Source organism: Sparus aurata, chromosome 8 (genome assembly GCF_900880675.1).
Source record: "Sparus aurata chromosome 8, fSpaAur1.1, whole genome shotgun sequence".
Taxonomy (NCBI): Eukaryota; Metazoa; Chordata; class Actinopteri; order Spariformes; family Sparidae; genus Sparus; species Sparus aurata.
The window spans coordinates 26,150,614-26,163,047 of record NC_044194.1 but is presented as its reverse complement, the minus strand read 5'-3'; positions in this window follow the sequence as shown (position 1 = coordinate 26,163,047).

The following is a 12,434-nucleotide window of genomic DNA, read 5'->3' as shown; positions in this document are numbered from 1 at the left end:
TTACAAATGAGCAATACATCCAGATTTCTTGAGATTTGTACCTTAAATGGGAATTTAAATTTAAATGTCAGGCGATGTTTTCTTCATGGAAATTATTTTTCGGGCAAGAGAGAGGGAGCGCGGACGGGGGATCCGTTGTGTGACAGCGGAGCGGAGGGTCAGCGGTTGAATTTTGCACGCACGGTCAGTGTTATTAGTAGGTGTTTGAGGTTTATTACGTTTGCGGACATTATTACATTCAATTTAATTATGTAGCAGCCTTTGCGTGCGCACAGTTTGCGTGTGTAGGCCCGTGGTCATGATAGTCTATGGCTATAAGAGATGGATACACAATCAATTTCATGTAATGTTTATTGAATGCTTTTTTGAATTGCTTTTTTTTTTTTCAAAGACAAACTGAGCAGCAGTGCTCAATCCACTCATACCTTGTTAACCTTCCACAAAGACAAGTTATGTTAAAACGGACGAGAAGAGGGGTCATTCCCCGGCAGATCGCACCCATGGGCCACAGTTTATTTCAGAATTGTGCGAGTGCGGCTGGAAGTGGGGATTTCAGCACCACGGATAGTGCGTGTAAAAAGATTAGACAAACGTTTAAATGTGTTTGCTGCAAGCGAAAATATACTATATAATAAATGAAGATAGTGACATAGGCCTATTAGCAATAAAAAGCACTGAGTTGTGTGAGTGCGGCCGGTGAGCGGACGGCTGTGTTTGATGTAGGAAGTAATGTAAACTTGAAAATCAATTTCGGAACAGCGGTGTTTAATTTCGGAATGGCGGTGTTTTGAGGGGAGGGTCGGAACAGCGGTGTTTCGGAGTGGGGGTGTTTCGGAAGGGTGGTGTTTCGCAATGGAGGGTTGTCGGAATGTCACGGCGCCCCCGCTCGAGGCCATAATGAGCCGTCTGGCTTCACTTGAGAGCAGAGCGTCGTTGTGACTGACTTGTTGTGAACTGTAGTAATGTGTGCGCGCGTGCATACGGCATTGCCGCATTGGCAAGTGTTAGATTAATTCATTCATTCACATTCATTCATCATTCATCATCATATATTTGAATTGTAATCCAACTAATAATCCCAATTTTTTCCAGATGTATCTGTAATCTGATTACGTCTTTTTTTAACTGTAACGGAATACAGTTACTGTTTTTTGTATCCTAATTACGTAACGCTGTTACATGTAGTCCGTTACTCCCCAAGCCTGCTTATTTGCTAGAGAGAATCTGGACTTCATGTTCCTCACTGAAACGTGGCAAAAGAATGGGGAGTTTACCCACCTAAACGAGCTCTGCCTGGCCGGTTGCTCGGTTATTGCAACTCCGCGAATCGATCGCCGAGGAGGTGGTCTTGCTGTGGTGTACCAGGACAGTTATCTGTGTAGTCTGTTAAATTCTGAAAGTTTCCCCTCATTTGAATTTCAGATGATTAAGATTCGATCCTCCAACATGTCCTACTGTGTGTTAATTTATCGCCCCCCAGGTCCCGCAGGTGATTTTCTCACTGATTTTATCGATTTTTTAACATCCATCATTAAACTTGAGAAAGTTCTTATCATTGGGGATTTTAACCTTCATATTGATGATGGCAGCTGTAAAATGGCTGCTGATCTTCTATCTATCACAGACTCTTTTAACTTCACTCGGCATGTCTCTGAGCCAACACATGTTAATGGACACACACTGGACCTGGTCTTTTCAATTGGCCTGAATGTTGAACACGTGCATGTGGAGGATGTCCATATTAGTGATCACTACTGTGTTTTCTTTAACTTGGATTGTTCTGTCGACCCTCGACCCCCCAAAATTAAGGTTGAACGGCGGATCATAAGCCCTGATGCTGCGGAGAGGTTCTCTTCCTTATTTGACCCAGCCAAATTGATTGGGTGTTATGATGTAAATGTCTTTATTCAAGCTTTTAATAGTCAATGTTTAGAAATTTTAGATAAAGTTGCTCCTAAAAAATCCAACCTTCTCTCCCATACCAAGCCCTGTCCCCTGGATAAGTGAATCGATCCAGAGTTTTAAAAGAAACTGCCATAAGGTGGAGCGTCTATGGAAGTCCTCTAAACTTGAGGTTCATAGAGTTCCCCTTAAGGAACTAAGGGCTTCTCTGAATGAATTACTGAAGAGTGCTATAAAACAGTATTTCTCTCAGTTAATTCTTACTCTCAGTAAGAGAAACCCCCAAATTTTGTTTGATACTATTAATTCCATCGTTTCCCTGGCTCTCCCGCAAGTTCCCGTGTTTTCTAAAGCATGGAGTAATAATTTCCTCTGTTTCTTTGTTGACAAAATCAAAGAAGTCAGAGCAAACCTTTCCCCACCAACTGGCTATAACATTGGCTATGAACCTCCTCCCACCCAGACTTGGTCCTCTTTCGACCCAATATGTTTACATGATATCACCACTCTGCTATACAAAATGAAACCCTCCTCCTGCCCGGTTGATGTTCTCCCTACTGTGTTGTTTAAAAACGTTTTTGACACTATTGGCCCTTGTATCATAGAGGTACTTAATACCTCGCTGCAAACTGGTGTGGTTCCCAGCTTCTTTAAGCATGCAGTAGTTGAACCAATACTTAAAAAGACTGGCTTGGATCCTCTCCAGCCCAAGAATTACAGGCCTATTTCCAAACTACCATCTCTGTCAAAAATCTTAGAAAAAGTTGTGGCTGAACAACTTATTGCTTTTTTAGATAAAAATGACCTCTATGATCAATCTCAGTCTGGCTTCCGTAAAAACCACTCAATAGAAACAGCACTTCTTAAAGTATCAAATGACATTTTGATGGCAGCAGACTCAGGTGAATGCACAGTCCTGGTACTATTAGACCTTTCGGCTGCGTTTGATAGTGTTGATCAAAATATTTTGATAAACAGACTGCATAACCTGGTTGGCTTGTCTGGTGCCGTGCTAAAATGGTTTACTTCCTACCTCTCTGGCAGAAGCTTCAGTGTTTATGCAAACCAAGTCATGTCAGACACTACTGAATTGTTATGTGAAGTCCCTCAGGGTTCAGTCTTGGGCCCTATACTTTTTCTAATATACATGCTCCCACTTGGACAATTAATTAGACAGTTCAGCAATGTGTCTTATCATCTGTAGGCTGATGACAACCAGCTGTACTGCTCCTTTAAAATGTCTGAATTTGACAAATTGACCTCCTTATTAACTTGCCTCAGCTGTATTAAGGAGTGGTTAAATGATAACTACTTGCAGTTAAATTTGGAAAAGACTGAAACTTTAATTATTGCCCCTGAAGTTAGTGTTCCTTTTATAAAGCAGCACATTGGTGCCCTAGGTTCATCAGTCAAACAGAACCTTAGGAATCTGGGAGTTGTGTTTGATCCAGCAATGTCTTTGGAGCATCACTCCAAAAAACTGATCAGAAACTGTTTCTTCCAACTGTGGAACATCTCAAAAATAAGAACAATTGTATCTAGGCCTGAACTGGAGATGATTGTGCATGCTTTTATTTATTCTCGCCTGGACTATTTTAACAGCCTTTTCTCATGTTTTAATAAGAAAGTGCTGGAACGTCTCCAAACCGTTCAGAATGCTGCTGCAAGACTTTTAACTCACACAAGTAAAAGGGCACATATCACCCTGGTTTTAGCCTCGCTCCACTGGTTTCCAGTTCATTTTAGAATCCATTTTAAAATTTTAGTCCTTACTTTTAGAACCCTGCATGGACAAGCCCCCCTTTACATCTCTGACCTGATCCAACTCCACACTGCCTCCCGTAGTCTCAGGTCATCAGGCCAAATGCTGCTAGTGGTCCCTCACACTCATTTTAAGACTAGAGGGGACTGATCTTTTCAAGCGGTTGCACCTAGGCTATGGAATGACTTGCCTCTGTCTGTACACTGCTTCAACTCAGTCGATTCTTTTAAAAGGCACCTAAAGACGATTTTATTTGAGCGGGCGTATAGTTTGAACTAGGGTTTTAGAGCTGAAGGATTCCTCTCTTGTCGCTGTTTGTTTGTTGCTTTTTTATTGTTCTTCTCTCCTATTTTTAAGGTGGCTACCATTCACCAGCAACTCCTGGCATCTGCCACCACCCTACCACATACACCTCTGACACAGATAGCTGATCCTCACACTGTTCGCCTGCCCCAGTGCTGTCTCTCCTCCTTCTCACCTGTGGACTCTATTTCTGTAGCTAAGTTGGTCTCCCAGGCAAAAGCCTCCACCTGCTCTCTGGACTCCATGCCAACAACTCTGGTGAAGTCTTCACTGCCTGCCCTATGCCCCCTCATAATGGAAATTATCAACTCATCCCTAGAATCTGGCATTGTACCGTCCACCTTCAAAACAGCTTCAGTTACCCCCATCCTCAAGAAGCCAGGTCTGGACCCAGATGACTTACACAACTACCGGCCAATCTCCAACCTTCCTTTCCTTAGCAAAATCTTGGAAAGAGCAGTTGCCGCCCAACTCCAGCAGCACATGTCCAACCATGAGCTCTATGAACCCCTTCAGTCTGGCTTCAGGGCACACCATAGCACAGAAACTGCCCTCATCAAGATCACCAACGACCTCCTCATCGCTGCAGATTCTGGCCACATCAGTATTCTGATCCTCATGGACCTCTCTGCAGCCTTCGACACAATCTCCCACACCATCCTCCTCACCCGCCTATCTGACTACCTTGGTCTCACCGGTACAGCACTCTCCTGGTTCCAGTCCTATTTAACAAACAGGAAACAGTTTGTCACCATTGGAGACTCCAGTTCCACCCCAGCTCCAGTCAACCAGGGTGTGCCTCAAGGCTCTGTGCTTGGACCCCTCCTCTTCACTATCTACATGCTTCCCCTTGGTCAGATAATTCACAAACATGGTCTCAACTTCCATTCTTATGCTGATGATACTCAATTATATCTCTGCACCAAACCATCCACCCAGCTACACCCACAAGTCACTCGTCAACTGCCTACATGATTTAAAACTCTGAATGACATCAAATCTACTCAAATTAAACACCAATAAAACAGAGCTCATGGTTGTGGCCTCCAAGGTGCTGCTCCAGAAGGTTGGAGATCTTCTCCTGGACGTGGACGGCTGCACTATCTCCCCATCCACGGAAGGCTGTAACCTGGGTTTCATCCTTGATTCCACACTATCTTTCCAATCACACATAAAATCCATTACAAAATTAGCTTTTTACCATCTCAAAAACATCTCCAGACTCCGGCCCTCTCTCTCTGAACCTGTGGCTGAGACCCTCATCCATGCCTTCATCACCTCCCGCCTGGACTACTGCAATGGAGTCCTGTCCGGGCTCCCTTCCAAAACCCTGGATAGGCTCCAGTATGTGCAGAACTCTGCTGCCAGGGTCCTCACCCGCACCAAGCCCTGGAAACACATCACCCCCACTCTTACACTGCATGAAAAGTGGGATTTTCGGCCCCGTAAACGCCCGGAAATCTCCCTAATTTTCGGCAGTTAACGACAATTTACAGGCTGTGAACGTAGCATTTGTCTGTGCCGAAAATTCTCGGAAACGAACCATGACGCAGTGGAGCTCCCGGAGGTGCGAACGCCTCTAATTTGCATATGAATAGCAGCGAAACCACGCCTGGCAAGAGAATGTGTGGGCTGGCTTGAATATCCTCACTCAGTATTGGATGAAACCACTACTCATAAACAAGCAAAATCACTCGTGATTGGTCACCCTGGGTCATTATAAATGTAAACCCCAGTGGGAATAAATATATATATATATATATATATATATATATATATATATATATATATATATATGATTTATTCATTCATTTATATTTATGGTATCATCAATGACAATGAATTTACTGAGGAAAGGAACATTTGCCAGGAAGGAGTTGTTTATTCAAAGAAAGAGTTTTATTAGCACAAACACAATCACACAGCATGTACAGAGCATAATTTGCCCACACAACAAACAGGAAGCTCACAAGAGGCCCAAAATCCTACAGCACCGCGAAGTGTCTGTTTTTGCAGACGTCTGTGGTGCGCTGCCCTGCACTTCGGAATCGCCTCATGTGACTGCAGCGTGGCACAGAGCTCGGTGAGCTCTCAGCTGCGAAAGGACGGAGGTCGCACAATTCATCCAGACACCCCGCCATCTTGTGCCGTCTTCCTCCTCAGACATCAGGTCCATGGCGACACACTTCCAAAGGTCCACCTCATCCTCAGCTAGCACTCTGTCTCGCTTCCAGCAGCTGTAAAAACAATCAATAAAGACGATCAGTACTGCACGATGCACTGCGTATGGATACAACACATCTATTATTTAATAGAATAATAGTCCCATTGACCAAAAACTGATCTAATCTAATAAATCTTACCCTCTTTGTCCTCGATCGACTCCGAGCTGAACTCCTCACAGCGTCCGCCTGCGATGCAAGATCTGGTTGTTTGTTGTCCTGCGTACTGTCTCGTAATGTCTTACAGGCAGCTGGAAAACAATTAAAAAGACTGGTATGAATAAAGAAACGTAAGTCACAGTAAAATTAAACGAGGGAGAAAACAGTAACAGTTACTTACACACAATGGCGTCATTATCGGCATTGTGTAAATCTGGACTTGCAGACGTGGCTCCGAGCTAACAGGAGGTCGCGGCCTTGTCATGAGGCGAGGTTAGTCTGTGAAAACAAAATGCTCGCAGCGATAAACCTCCGTGTCCCTCTGCGGCAGCGAAGCTCCGTCTGTCGGCGACATTCTTCGTGGCGACCCGGCAAAGCTTCTCCCGTCCGCGCAGACGTCCTCTAGACCAGGGGTTCTTAACCTTTTTGACCTTAAGGCCCAATTCTTTCAGTGCAGAGTGGCCCGGGGCCCATTAAATTATAACACTGTATGGGTTTAATTGATCTCACACTTGGTTTTAGTTGTACTCAATAATAAACCAAATCCACTTACAGTTTAACATGGTAAAACCTTTATAAAGTTTAATAAATAATAAAATTACATGATAAAATGTAACCACCACAAAGATTTTTATTAAACTTCTATAAACATATTGTGGCGAGCTGGAGCAGAAGAAATACTCACGAGACAGATCTTGAATTTCAACACATGTCCAGTGCTACTGACGCAGCAACGTGCAGGGACCACAGATTTATTCACTCCATCAGACACAAACGTTTGATGAACATCACCATGGTGGCACACTGCAAAATCAATGTCTATGGCAATTCAACATCAAACATCCTCAGAACACAACAGGACACAACAACAACAGTCAGAACATGTAAAGGAAGCATCAAACTGAAACATATCACAACAACAGTCTCATTAACACTTGAGAATTCCCTTGAGCCGCAAACAGAACTCCTCCAATACATTTACTTTGTACCTTGTAATAGATACAGAAGTATCTGCTGCTGTACCTCCAGACTACACAGCAGCTTCACTGAAAGACTCCTCAATTCGTCATCAATATGCACCATGAAAAATATTTGGTTATGATGATAACATAAACTTTTGAAACCTTTCGAATTGTACAAACTATATATTCAATCAGAAAATCATCAGTTTGGTTTAAAAACATGCTAACAAAAGGCTTTTTATTCCAGTCTGTCTGGCACCATTTCATTGTTTTCCCACAGATACATTTCCATGCTCCAGTTCAATAGAGTAGGTTTAAATGATCTGCAAAGGTTTGCACTTAACCACTGAATAAATGTGTCAGCTCCTGACAAAACTGAATGATCCATTAAACAGCTGCAACAACTGAACTTACATTTACACAACAACAACAACAATAACAATCTCATCAACACTTTTCGCTCCCATGAGCCGCAAACAGTACTCCTCCGGTCACTACAATATGCTGATAATTCATGGAACAATTCAAGCTACAAAAATGTAGGGCTTAAGTCAGGCTTATTCATACAAAAGACAAAAATGTTTTACTTTTAACAAAAAAGGAGCAACTCATAATAAAAGTCAATCAATCAATCAATTAATAAAAAAAGGCGGTGATAAAAGAAATACATTCAAAATAATATATTTTTTAAATTAAATAAATAAATAAACTGTAAATAAAATAAAGTGCAAATTACATTATAGCCTTAAAATTAATTTAACAATTGCTTCAGCAGTCTTAATTTTTGCATGGCAGAACCAGATATTGCTCTTTATATATTTGACAAATGAACAAACAAATCAATGAACAGGAAAACAGTCAACATATCTGAGAAGCTACAACTACTACTATCTTCACCTCTTAATGAGATACTTGGGCCTGCCTCTTAGACACAATGAGATCCAGTCTGGGTGGAATGGGGGAAAGGCTCACTCTCAGAGTAGCCTCCAGTGTTGCTCTGAGTCTGTTTCGGGCTTTGGTCTTGGTTGTGGCCACAATGGAGAATCCTGATTCACACAGGTATGTAGTTGTGAATGGGAGAAGGAGTTTCACAGCCCTCAGTGCAAGACATGGGTACACCTTTGAGACAGCAATCCAAAAGGAGCCCAGGTCCAGTTTGCCCCACTGCAACTTTAAAGTGCTGTCAGTGGAAACTTCCAGAAGCTGGGATTCCAGATGTGAGGGCAAAGCAACATCATTTGCAGTGGGATCCACAGAAAATGGGTCCAAAATCCACATGTGTCCCTCTCTGGGATCCTCAGCAAAGTATTCGTCAAACTTCTCTGCCAGCTGTGAGAGATGCTGAGAGACTGAGTCACTGATGTTCACCTGAGGGGAGTTTTCCAAAATGTCAGACAAAAGTGGAAACATGTCCATCCTCTTTTCCTGTGCCCTCTTGGTCCACAAAGCAAGTTTCCTCTTGAAAGCTTGAATTTTGTCTGCAACAAGAAACATGTTGCTGTTTCTTCCTTGAAGAGAGATGTTCAGCTGGTTCAGGAGTGAAAAAATGTCACAGAGGTAGGCAAGTTTTGCTGTGAACTCTGTGTTTGCATAGTAATGTGCAAAAGGAGATTTTTTCTCAGTGAGAAAAGTGAAGACCTCATTCTTCAGTTCAAACAAACGCTTGAGGACCAGCCCTCTTGACAGCCATCTCACTTCACTGTGATAGAGCAGCTGGACATGATCTGCTTCTATGTCCTCACAAAGCTTGGCAAAACATCTGGAGTTCACAGCATTGTTTTTAATGAAGTTGATTGTTTTAACACTCACAGTCATCACCTCGTGGAACTCTGGTGACATCTTTTTAGCTGCAAGGCTCTCACGGTGAAGAAAACAGTGTGTCCATTTAGCTTCTGGTGCACGATCCAGGATCTGTCTGATGACATCTTGATGCCTGCCAGTCATTGACGCTGCTCGTCACTGCACACCCCGACACAGTTCTGCCAGTCCAGGCCGTTCTCAGTGAAGTAGTTGTCCATGCAGCGGAAACATTCCTGAGCTGTAGCTCGTGTCGGTAGCTCTCCACAGAATAATATGTCTTCGTACAAACTACTGTCCCAGCGATAGCGAACAAAAACCAGCAGCAGTGCAGCATTTGTGACATCCGTGGACTCATCCATTTGTAAAGAGAAGAATTTACTACTTTTGATTCTTTCAATAAGCTGATGCTGTATGTCTGAGGCCATGTCTGCGATACGGTGAATCACAGTATCGTTCGAGAGCGGGATGGTCAACAGCTTCTTGGCAGCGGCCTCTCCGATCATCTCACATATCCACAGCGGCAGGGAGAACTAACTCCTTCGCTATGGTGAATGGCTTCTTGCTCTGTGCCACACGTCTGGCTACGAGATAGCTGGCTTTTAATGCACATTTAGAGTCGCCAGTCAGTGACACGATCGACCTTTTCTGCATCTGCAGCCCATTTTCTTTTCTCCTAAAAAAATCCACCGGCTTTCCCACCAGGGTCGGATGCTTGGTCTCTAGATGCCGCTGTAGTTTTGAGGGCTTTAATGCTTCATTAGACAGCGTCATACCACACTCCACACACTGGGCTCTCGGCTCTGCTTCACTACCTCCGTTTATAAAGCCGTACCTGATGAAGTCCGGATTGTACTTGCGTACAATTTGAGTCTTTTCTAGGGGGCCGGCACCACTTTTGTCTTCATTTTTTCGTTTAAAAAACTTCTCCATCACTTTTGATATTCAGAGGCAAACTGAATGTCTTCTTCTGTTCTTACATTAGCTTCATATGCAACTTACTGACGCATTACCGCCACGTGTGGTCTGAAGCTGCATTGCAACTGGGCGTCTCATGGATAACAGCTTTTCTCTGGTGTCTTCAGTTGATAACCTATGCAGTCCCGCGGCCCCCGCGGCCCACAGGTTCAAAACTGAAAGTTTTTTGCGGCCCTTTAGGTGGCGCTCGCGGCCCAAGTTTGGGCCGCGGCCCTATGGTTAAGAATCACTGCTCTAGACAATGGCCGGGCCGCTAGCCTAGCTCCTGCTAGCTAGCTTAGCTCCTCCTCGCTAGCTTAGCCGAACTTGCTTCGTGTCCATTAAAACACAAACACTTCGACTGCGATGGAGAGTCCAACTCACACACTCACAGCACGTCGTCCGACAACAGTTCACAGTCTGTTAGTGATAAAACACAACACTGACGACACACACAGTCCACTGTCAGCTGCTCGACGCCATAAACTCTCCGCTCCTTCTTCCTCGTCACTCACGCTCCGGTCTACCCGGAAGTGTAAAAACTCTTAAAGGTCATGAACTCTCACACGCAATAAGAATTACTTTTCAACTTCTTTTAAAACATTCAGAACCCATGAAATTATAGAAATACTTTTTTTTTTTTTTTTTTTAACATTTTAATATCTTGGTTATCTCAAAATATTTCATGCAAATTTTAACTTCTTAACAGCTGGCGTTTTATCTTTAACTTGTTCCCAGGAGAGAGAGAGAGAGAGAGAGAGAGAGAGAAAAAGAATAAATAATCTTTTTTACATAACATTGGCCATTGCTAATGACATACACAGTAATTAATCTAGCATACTTTCATTAAATAAATCAATTCAAGCTCAAATATAAGGGTCTATAATTAGGCTATACTGAGCCTCATCTATTTATACCAGAGATTTTCTTAAAATGAAGTTAACACCTTTTAGAAAAAGGTCACCTGGGGTAAAACTCCCCCTGCAACCCTGATTTGCATTTGTATAGCTCACAGCATTTTCATTTACATGTTAAAGCCTCCCCTAGAATCAGGGGAGGGGGGTCATGGGGGGACAACTGCCAAGCAAGGCCCACATCAATTTCCGACAATTTACGTCAGTTTTCAGTGTTGCAGCCGCAAACCTGAAATTCCATGTCAATCTACAGTGCCACATACTGACGAAAATCCCACTTTTCATGCAGTGTTATCCGCCTTCACTGGCTCCCAGTTAAATCACGCATCACCTACAAAATTCTCCTCCTGACCTATAAATCTCTCCATTCCCTCGCCCCCCAATATCTATCTGACCTCCTCCACCCATACACCCAGTCCCGGACGCTGCGCTCATCAGGCACACACCAGCTCTCCATCCCTCACACCAAACTACAAACCTTTGGTGACAGAGCCTTCTGTGTGACAGCCCCCACTCTCTGGAACACTCTCCCAGCTGAAATCCGCAAACAGACTTCTCTGGAGACTTTCAAAAGAGACCAGACCCATCTTTTTAATAAGGCCTATCAGCTCTAGATCCAGCCAAGTCAATCAACTTTTCTATTTTTATCTTTTATGTATTTTTGTTTATCCATTTATTCTTTGTTTTGTTTGTTCCATTTTGTTAAGTGTCCTTGGGTACCCTGAAAGGCGCTATAAAAATTAAATGTATTATTATTATTATTATTATTTATTGTGTTTTATTTGCCATTGCTTTTATTTGTTGTATTTTATTTGTGAAGCACTTTGTGATTTCTATCTGTGAAAAGTGCTATATAAATAAGGATTACTTACTTACTTACTTACTTACTTACCTGTGGCTGCTGGAAGTGGCATTCATACAGGATGGGAATGTTTCCTGGAACGGCTCCCTGGTCCAAACAAGTGTCAGTGTCATGTTAAGAGTTATTTCTTTGTTATCACTGTGTAAATTCATTGATTGTGTTTTATATCCTTTTTAAAATGTTCAGTCATAACTTTAGCATGGTTGAATGCTTTAGGCTTTACCACAGGACGTTAAACAGTCAGTATATCCAGTGAAGATGGAACTAATTAAATACAGCCTTGAACTGACTGTAAATATTTCAGATACACTAATACAGTATATTGAAATATGAACTATTCCATCAGTAAATGAATGAGTGAAAATGGCCATCACCACACCATAACCCAAGAGGTTATCCCATGTTTCCAGACTTGGATAAACATTGTCCAGGTACCACTTGAAATGTTTACATTTCAGCTGTTCTCTGAGCTTCTTCCTCTTGGATACGTCACCAATATCGATTCCATGATTCGGTGTGTTATATACATATTAGAAGACGGACAGGTAACACTCATTATACCCATCATTTACAAATAATACATTTGAAGTTAAT